The sequence below is a fragment of the Ictidomys tridecemlineatus genome, unplaced genomic scaffold (assembly GCF_052094955.1).
Source record: "Ictidomys tridecemlineatus isolate mIctTri1 unplaced genomic scaffold, mIctTri1.hap1 Scaffold_42, whole genome shotgun sequence".
Classification (NCBI taxonomy): domain Eukaryota; kingdom Metazoa; phylum Chordata; class Mammalia; order Rodentia; family Sciuridae; genus Ictidomys; species Ictidomys tridecemlineatus.
In genome coordinates this window covers 2,641,829-2,652,269 of record NW_027522720.1, presented here as the reverse complement: position 1 = coordinate 2,652,269, position 10,441 = coordinate 2,641,829, and the positions used below count along the sequence as shown (strand labels likewise).

The 10,441-nt window shown below is 41.7% G+C and overlaps 1 long non-coding RNA gene across 1 annotated transcript; it reads left to right on the top strand.

Annotated features, from left to right (window-relative positions):
- The first annotated feature begins 6,762 nt into the window (after positions 1–6,762).
- LOC144373553 (uncharacterized) lies at positions 6,763–9,493 on the top strand. The gene is made up of 2 exons (XR_013433181.1): positions 6,763–6,887; positions 7,634–9,493. It is a non-coding gene; the product is annotated as an uncharacterized LOC144373553 (long non-coding RNA).
- The last annotated feature ends 948 nt before the right edge of the window (positions 9,494–10,441 follow it).

Here is a 10,441-nt window from a genome sequence, read left to right as displayed (position 1 = left end):
GCGGCGACCCTGCTCCACCCCCACTCCAACCAGTGTGACGCGACTGCCTCAGTGTTACGTGTCCACCATGTTGGCAAGCTACCTGGCCTGTCTTGCCAGTGGGTCGCTGGTCCTATTCTAAGCGTGGGCGGCTTCTCTCTTCAGCACCAGCTGCATTTGGGGTTTCGTGGTACCACGCCAGCGGGTCACTTGGCCTGCTCTGGGCGCAGGTGGAAGCTCCACTCTGCCCCCACAGCACCAAGCAGGACCCTGGCCGAGAAGCAGTTACCGCCGGTTCCCTAGCCTTGGGCCAAAGCAGCTTAGGTAGCAAGAACCCCGCCTTTCCGATCCGGATACACTCTCTCCGGATACACTCTCTCCGCTGGGAGCTGGCCCCAGCTAGCGACCCCCGGGGTTCCCCAGCCCCAGGCCAAAACTGTCTCGGGAGTCAGAACCCAGTCGCCCCAAGCTCAGCGCACGCTCCACTCGGAGCGTGCCTTTACAGGCAGTCTCCGCAGATTCCTCAGACCTGGGCCCGGTTAGCCCCGGGAACTCAAGTCCCGGGAACCCAAGTCCCGCTGCTCAGTGCCCGGCGCACACCTTGCCAGGCACGAGCCTTCAAGAGTATTCTCCACAGGATCCCTAGTCCCGATCCTGAGCAAGAAATCTGTCTGCTAGACGCAGGCAAATACCAGCCTGAATTCACCTGTTCCGTAGCTGAATGAGCTGAGATCAGCAGAACAATGGGATGATTACATCATCTCTCCAAGATGGAGGCCACCGTCCTCCGTGGTCAGACCGGTGACTGGGACCGCCGCTTCTCTCCTCTGTCTCAAGCCGGAACTCTGCACCAAGCGCTGCCAATGTATCACTGGCAGGGGCCCCCTGAATCCGTATCGCTGTTCTCCCTCTCCTCACTGTTCTCCCGCTCCGGCTCCCTGCCGATCCCCAGCGCGCGCCACAGACAACCCGCCGCGGAGCGATCAGGCTATGCGACCCTCCGTGCGGAGAAATGGAGCTCCCACTGCCGAACCTAGCACGATGGAAACCTGTCTATTAGATTCTGTAGCGCCTCAATTTTACTGGAAATTCCCAACAAGATATCCTTCAGCCGTTTCATATCTTCTTTCACTGGCTCAGTGATGCGGCGCACTGGGGTGATGCACTCCCTTCGCCGCCATCTTCTCCTCCCCCTACAAATTTATATCTTTTGCACTTTAGGGGTCGTATTAAGGAATTCAGTTCCTATGCTGTTAGGTTATAGTGTTGGGCCTAACTTTTCTTCTAGTATATGCAGGGTTTCTGGTTTAATTCCTAGGTCCTTGATCCACTTGGAGCTGACTTTTGTGTAGGGTTAGAGATAGAGGCTAAATTTCAGTCTACTACACATGGATTTCCAGTTTTCTTAGCACCATTTGTTGAAGAGGCTATCTTTTCTCCAATGTATGTTATTGCTTATATAATTGGTACCTTTGCCTAATATTAAGTAACTGTATTTATGTGGGTTTGTTCCTGTGTCTGCTATTCTGTTCCATTGGTCTTCATGTCTGTTTTGGTGCCGATACCATGATGTTTTTGTTACTATAGCTTTATAGTATAATTTTAGGTCTAGTATTATGATGCCTCCTGCTTCACTTTTCTCAATAAGGATTGCTTTGGCTATTCTGGGCCTCTTGTTTTTCCAAATGAATTTCATGACTGCTTTTCCTATTTCCATGAAGAGCATCATTGGAATTTTCATGGGAATTGCATTGAATCTGTTTAGTGCTTTGGGTAGTATGGCCATTTTGATTATATTAATTCTCACTGTCCAAGAATGTGGAAGGTCTTTCCATCTTCTCAGGTTTTCCTCAATTTCTTTCTTTAATTTTTTGTAATTTTCATTGTAGAAGTCTTTCACTTGTTTTGTTACATTGATTCTCATGTATTTTATTTTTTGACTCTATTGTGAATGGGATGGTTTTCCTAATTTCTCTTTCAGTGAATTTGTCATTGGAGTAGAGAAACACAATTGATTTATAAGTGTTAATTTTGAATCCTGCTACATTGCTGAATTCATTGGTGAGTTCTAGAAGTTTTCTGGTGGAGTTTATTTCTTTTTCTTTTTTTCTTTTTTTGAGTCTTTTGAATAGACTCATGTACTTGGTAAAGAGAGCTAGTTTTAACTCTTCTTTTCTTATTTGTATCCCTTTTATTTCATTCTTTTGCCTAATTGCTCTGTCTAGAGATTCAAGAACTACATTAATATAAGTGGTGAAAGTGGATATCCCTGTCTAGTTCCTGTTTTTAGAGGAAATACTTTCAGTTTCTCCCCATTTATAATGATGAGCTTGAGCTTGTGGAATATAGCTTTTACAATGTTGAGGTATGGTCCTTTTATCTCTATTTTTTCTAGTGTTTTAAGGAAGAAAGGTATTTTATTTTGTCAAATGCCTTTTCTGCATCTATTGAGATAATCATGTGATTCTTGTCCTTTAGTCTATTGGTGTGATGAATTACATTTATTGATTTCCATGTGTTGAACCAACCTTGTATCCCTAGAATGAACCCCACTTGATCATCGTGCACTATCTTTTTAATGTGTTTTTGTATGTGATTTGCCGGTATTTTATTGAGAATTTTTGCATGTATATTCATCAGAGATATTGGTCTGAAGTTTTCTTTCCTACAAGTGTCTTTATCTAGTTTTGGTTTCAGGGTGATACTAGCTTCATAGAATGAGTTTGGAAGGGTTCCCCGTTTTCGTGAAATAATTTGAGGAGAATTGATATTAGTCCTTCTTTAAAGGTTTGATAGAACTCAGCTGAGAATCCATCTGGCCCTGGGCTTTTCTGTGTGATAGGCTTTTGGTGACTTCTTCAATCTAATTACTTAAAATTGACATGTTTAAATTTTCTATATCATCCGGTTCAATTTCAGGTCATATGTCTTTAGGAATTTATTGATGTCTTCAAGATTTTCTAGCTTATTGGAGTATAGGTTTTCAAAATAACTTCCTATTATCATATTTCAATAGTGTTTGTGGTGATATTTGCACAACAGGCTTTAGTAATTTGCATTTTTCTTTGACTTTTCATTTCTGTCTTAACATTTGGAAATTTTCTGTTATTATGTCATTGTAAAGATTGTGCATTGCATTGGTTTGTACTTCAGAGCCTTCATCTACCCCCACGAATATTAGATTTGGCCTTTTAATGTCATCCCATTCTTACCCACGTCCCACACAGCTGGTGGAATTTGGGGTTCCTCTGTGTGAAGCAGGCTGGCTATAAAGTAAAGTTAAAAAAATAGTGGGAAAAAAAACATAAAACAAGGAAAGTAATTTTAGAAAGCGAGGGCAGGACAGCTCTTCCACCTTAGGGGTTGAGCTTCCACACTGAAAAGAGAGAGAACTAGAGCCCATGTTTGCTTTATTATATGGAAAAAACTTCAAAGGTTTTCCATAGAATGTTCTTCGCCAAATAAAGGAGGAGGTGGGCTATCCAGTTTCCAACAGGTTATGCCCAAATCCCTAGACAAGCAAAGACAGAGGTCAGTGCATTGTGCAATCCATAGAGTAGGAGGAGCCACAAAACAGATTGCAATGCCAAACCTAAATCTCCTTGGCTCAAGTCCAAGTGAAGGCGCTCAAATAGCTCAGGGGTGGCTTCCCACATCCCATATTTCTTGAAAATTCTGTTTGTGGTCTATTAACATTTTTCTCCATGATCTTTATTTTCAAGATTATATATATTTTTTCATTGCCTGAAACTCTGTCTTTCAAGTGGTCTAGACTATTGGTGATGCGTTCCATTGAACTTTTAATTTTTTTTATTGATTCCTTCATTTTGAAATTTTTTTATTGATTCTTCTTTCTCCCCTCATCTTCTGGGCTTAGGGAGGTCTAGGGCAGGCATCAGATACATTTGACCGGTTGGTTCCCAACTCACATGACCAAAGGACAAATATGCAAAGTCTCATTCTGGTGGTGATGTCACTATGTACCCTTGTCTTGGCTGGGCCATCAATCAAGGTTTGCAAAGTGAGTGTTTGAGTAGTTTGGGGGACTCATGTTCATGCAGAGGTGAGCCAGCCAATATTCCTCATCTGCCCCATCACTCATTTATTCATTAAAGAGCCTCTGTACAGGAATACATACTCTCCATCCTCATAATCAGTGACCAACACTGAGAAGCCCAGATGTATGCATTGGCTACAAAAGAACCAGCTTAGAACAGAAGCAGACTATCTCTCCCTAGTGGGGGACTTCTTGTTTTAAGGTCAGTATTTGCTTATTGCTCTGAGATAGGATCATTTATTGATTTATATGTGAAAGGCAATTGGTGCCATGTTAAACACTAGGATTCTAAATCCTCAGCTGTCTGAGTCTGAACCTCAACTAGGCCAGTTACAAGCAGAATAATCCTGGGCACGTTTTCTAACCCCTATCAGCTTCAATTTCCTTTGTAGACGCAGGAAAAAGAAGATGGGTTTGTGTGGGCACTAAGTGAGTTAGTACCAATGAAGCCCAGTGTTTGGCATATGGAAACCTTTAAATAATAGCTGTGATTAAGATTCTGGTACTCATGGGTTGCGTATCTGATCTCTCTGGTGTCCTTCTATATCAGGATTTCTTAACATTCTTCTTATTAACACAACATTATTCTCCACTGTGTGCATAGGAAGTTGGAGTTAGGGACTGTTACATGCATTGTAGGATGTTTAACAGCATCTCTGGCCTCTAGCTACTGAATGAAAGTTGATTGTCTCCAGTTTTACAATACAAAAAAAAGTTTCCAGGTGCCTATGTCCCCTAAGAGATGAAATTACATCTTGTTTAGACCTACCACTCTATCCAAAAAGTATAGCTAATCAAGCATCTATGTGTATTATTAACACGATGTAAACTTTGCCTCTTTTGGACAACTAATTATAACAAAGGGTATGATCTGAGGAACCAATACAAGAATCTGAGGACCTATCCCTCTGAGCCTCACAAGCTCCTCCCCACATCCAAAATGCCACCTCAGGCCTTTTTCTTGTGGCTTCACATTAATTCCACTCATGGGCATTTTTCACATTGTGAATAAGGAATTAGCAGGGCCTCTCAAAGGAAATGTAGCATTTACAAAATGAGACTGTAAGAGTGTTTTAAAACAGATCTTTGGGATTTAACATAATTTTTCTTTAATGGTTTTAACTAGGAGATAGAGTTGTTTTAAAGAAGAAAAAAAAACCTTCATATGTCTAAACGACCTTTGATTCCTTTAGATAAAACATCTCCTTAGCAACAGCTAAAAACTTTCCCAAGCTAAAGTTTAAAACCCGGTTGAATACTAATCAGGTTATGTAGAATTTCTGGCCTCTGAAATAAATGGGCCTCTTATTATACAATAGGGTGCTGTGCTCAGGCTTGAGGGCTTTCTCCAGGGCTCTTTGCTGCCACCTGGTGACAGACAGGGATCACAGCCCAATACCCTTCCCTCTTCCTCAGAGGAAGCTGTGTTTTGCTGATACAAAACTTTTTTTTCTTTTGAGGACTCTGGACTGGGCAAAAGTTCAACTAAGGGCCTTTATGTAAGTCAGGGATTTTTACAGCTACCTTCTGATAAACAGAAACTGCTTTACTGGATTTAAACTGTAGGAAAAGCATGAATCTTCTTTCAAAAAACAGAGCAAGTAATAAAAATATTCTTCAGCTCCATTTGATGGAGAAGGACAGCAGTAAGAAAGGAAAGCAGAGAGAGTTAGAGTGAGTACATCAGAGCATGGAATAGAGACCATGCCAGCACCACTGCTTTCTTCTCTTCCTGAAGCCACATCCCAATGTCTGCATGGCCTCTGATAAATAATTATTTAACACCTCTGAACCCCAATTCATATTCTCTCTCTCCCCCCTCCCTTCCTCCCTCTCTTTTGGTAACAAGGATTGAACCCAGGGGTGCTTACCACTGGGCCACACCCCCAGCCTTTTTTATTTTTTGAGATAGGGTCTTGCTTAGTTGCTTAGGATCTCACTAAGTTGCTGAGGCTGCCCTCAAACTTGTAATCCTCCTGCCTCAGCCTTCTGAATTGCTGGGATTACAAGTGTGCACTACCACACCTGCCCCAATTCCCCAGTTTTAAACAGGCACACCTGAGTAGGCAGGCTGACTCCCCGCCACACCAGGTGCTCCTGAGAATTGAGACCATGATGTACATGGTGTCATGATTAATGACCAAGTACATACATGATGGTTACATGGGGAGCTTTTCCTTTCAGCGCTAAGATTTCCAAGTCTGGCCCCGTGCAGCATGGCCTTCTCCTTCCTCTTGCCGGAGGCTGGTCCTGCCTGCTGTAGGCCTATCTTCGACCCTCTCACACTTCTTCCAGTAGCTTCCAAGTGTCTTCTCCTCCTGAAGAATGCTCAGACTGAATCATGCAGAAAAGAGAAAGTGAATTTATGACAAGGAGAGGGACCTATGTTTTCAAAAAATTCAATATCAATAAATATTAATAACCCAGCAATTGAGAGCCAACTTAGTGCCAGTCAGAGGATGAAGCTACTGTGTGGATAAGGGTGGAGTCAAAGTGTTACAGAGTGCTATTACAAACCACCCACACATATTGAGCCATACTGAAAGAGGAAAAAGGTCCTGTAATGAGCATGCCAGGCAAGTAGTTGGGAGCAGGCTAGCACTTCAAATCCCAGAACCTGAATTTTGGATGGAGTTTATAAAGGCAAAACTACAGGACAGTTGAGGCACCTGTAGGTCAGAAAAGACCTTGTTGAGACATATTTTGATTACACGAGAGACTTGTTTCAATTTCACATTTTTGTTGTACTTCAGGGCCATAATCAGTTCAAGGTCCTTCTGTACTTCAACATAGATACCGCTGTCGGGAAGCTGAAAAGGAAAAATGTTCAACAAGCACAAAATGGAGTCAGGTCAGAACAAAATGACATTGCTTTGGTTCTTTTCCATTTCAAAAGAACTTCCATTTTTTTATGTTTTTATGTTTAAACTTCTTTTGTTTTAAAAAGAACTTATTTTTAAAGCCAACTTTAGTTGGAGATTGACAGAATTTTAGCCAAAGCTCTCCTAAGTAACACCTTCCTCCAATCCAACCTTGAAATTCACACCAGGGTCCTCAGTAGAAGGACATGAATAAAACAAAATAGTGAATAAAAACAAAGTGTGTTTTCCCTGTGATTGTAAAATCAAAACTCTTGAGATAGAGTGTTCTCTGAAACAGTTTATTGAGTCCTTATAGATGCTAGTGAGGAAAGGGCCACATTCTGGGAAAGTGCCCACAAATTCCAGCAGCAAAACTAAGTAATAGTTGGGAGATGTCCACCAGACCTCTTAGTCAAGAACATTTTTATAATGAAAATTTGGGGAAGGAAGGTGGAAGTTTTTGCACTGAGCCTGCATTGGCTAAGAGGGGCAGATACACTAGCCAGCAAGGCGTGGGGATAGGAGGACAGTCTTTATGGGGAAGTACTTGTTGCTTTTGGGTTGGTCAGAGCTGTAAGCCTGCGGCCCCGGTACCTGTGGCTCAGATGCCTGTGGTTTTTCAAGTCAAGGTTTAAACACACACCCAGGTATGTGGCATTGTTTTGCTGTAGTTGCTGTTGTTGGTTGAGCCTGAAGCTATTAAATGATTAACTTTCCTTATCTTTTCTCCTCTCAGTACTCCTGAAGGACAAATTGGCAGCAAAAATGGCACCACAGCTTTTACTAGATGGGAGGCAACGTCACCAGCTATGGCAGTATAAGAAGAAGGCACCCTTAACTTTAAACATCAGCAGCTTGGCGTCAGCATCACCAGCAGGAGGGGTAGAGACTGGGAGAGGTGCCCATGAGAGCTATGGAGGGGTTCTCTTTGGTGGGCACCAGCTGTGCTCTTTCCTTGGGACAGATCCACCATTTTAGGCTGAGAGAGCAACAAGAGACATCATTTTTGGACACATGGCTGCAGGTAACAGAAACCTCGCCTGAGCTAACTTACACAGAAAGTTTATTGAAAGGAGATTAAGAAATCTCATGGACTTCCAGGGCAGGGACACAGCTGGCTGGGCATGAGAACTGAAGCTGGGTGTGTAGTATTTGGTGAATCCAGAAGTCCTCATTCCTCTTTGCTCATCTCTGGGAGTCTACTCCCCTCCTCCTGCTCTTGGACTCTGTGTGGAGTTCTCCATTTTCCCAGCCTCCAAGACAGAAAATGTTTGCTTGACAGCTCCCAGGGTTGCATGCTCCACCTAGACACAGAGACAGGCTGCTCCCTCTTTCTCACTCCTTGGCTCTATTCCAGTTCTGAAAGTTCTTCAGATGATACTGTGTGGATTGCTTAGGGCTTGCTGCCAGCTCATCAATTGCTGGGGAATAGGATGTTCTTTTGGGAATACTGAAGCCCACTGCAGTCATGTAGAGAAAAACAGTAAGGTCCCTCCTACACAAGGTGCTCTGGTTGGAAAATCAGTAAGTATACCCCAACAGCACTCTGCCAAGAAGCTGATACTGGAAAGAAAACTGGTGACCCGTGTGCAGTAAACTAGAGATTGAATTTACAGATCATAATGTGACATCTGCTAGTAATGCCCAAACTACATGAAAGGAATTTGAAGCATTCTAAAGCTGCTATGAGACTTACACTATAAGAGCCTGCGAAATATGAATGTGGACTGATCCACCTACTTAATTCTTATGCACTCATCAATGTGTCCAGGAAATACATGCCATAGCAAGAAGCATCTGTCAGATTCCACCCACTATCCTTAACACCAATTAGAAGCAACTCCTTTCACCCCTTACCTTGAGAGCCTGTGGTAGAGTAGGGTATAGCAACTGACTACCACAGTCAGCACACAATCAGCACACTTTCCTCTAACATTGGGCTCTTCAGACCATCTGGTCACACTCAGGGAACACTTGAAAGGCAGCATATCTGATGCCCCATATATTCATCATTATTTTTTGAAAAAAAATTATTATGAAGTGATTTTAGAGTTATAGAAAAAATGCAACAGAGAGTTTCCATTTACCCCTCTGCCCAACTTAACCTCTTAACTGGCTACAATAAAACTATCAAAATCAGAAAATTAACACTGGGACAACACTATCAATTCAACTATGGACTGTGTCTCAATTTCAATGGATTTTCCACCAATAACATTTTTCTCTTCAGAATCCTGTTCAGGATTCCACATTGCATTTAGTTTTTTTCTCCTTAAACTCCAATCTGTAAAAGCCTCTGCCCTCCTCCTCCAATTTTGTTTTGACAAGCTGGCTCTTTTGAAGAGCAGATATTTTGTAGACTGTGCCTCAATTTTGATTTGTCGGATCAAACCCATGATTTTGCCAAGAATATAACTGAGATGTTGTGCACCCGACAGTGAGGTTCACGGTGTTCCTAGGTCTTTTGTTGGTGACGTTAACGGGACCTGGTAAAGGCAGTGCCTGTTGGGATTGTCTTCTACTGTAAAGTCATTTTTTCAGAGAACATAGTAATGTTGTGGTCAATAAATCGATTGATAGTGATACTCTCAAAGAATGCAAATCTTGTTCTTTCTCAGACTTTTTCCCTCTGTACCTTTAACATTCATCAGCAGATCCAGAGCAGCAATCATTACTATGGCATTTAAATAACGGTGAATCTCTATTTCCGTCTTCTCCTTTATATTTTTCAATTGGAATTCTACTGTAAGGAAGAACTGTCTTGTTTTGTTTTCCTCATTAAGTGTTGGATATGATTTATATTATTTTAATTTAATTATCATGCTATTCTGCAACCTCTCGTACCTTTGTTTCAGTCAAACACACAACATGAGTGTCTTTCCCTATGCATAAATGCATTTCTACAGGCTTGTGACTAGTGGCCCCTCGGATTTCACTGGATAAAGGTTCTACAACTGGTCTACCAATCCCCACTATCTCCTCTTTAAACACATAGCTTGAAATTTTTAGGAAAAATGTGGAATAAATTTGACCTAATAGACCTTTTCCAAATATTAACAAAAATGAGCTAAAAAGATAAAAATAAAAAGAGAAGTTTTCATTAGCCCTAAAACCAGGAAATGGTTCCAATATCATTTCATAAATGTTGAATGTTTCCCAGATACAGAACAGCTTGACCCAGATGAAAGAAAATATTTATAATCAACTTCAGCATACTGTTCTGAGTACTTGACAATAATTAACAAAGGTTATCCAAAGATCTGAGCAATAAAATAAGCAAGGTTGAGCTTCGTATTCTCACAATTTTTAGGTCATCCCCCATTCCAGTAAATTCAACCACCCCATCTTCCTGAAATAGTCATTTTCTGAAAACAAGGTTTTTACAATATTCCCCAAGCAGTTACAATATAACATGGAACGTGCTTTTGTCAAACAACACACTTCAGCTCTCTCCCCCTGATGCTACTTTCTCCTTACCTTTTACCTTCAGTTGAAAATCACCAATTTGATTAATAGTTGTATATTGAACTCTGAAAGCAGAGGG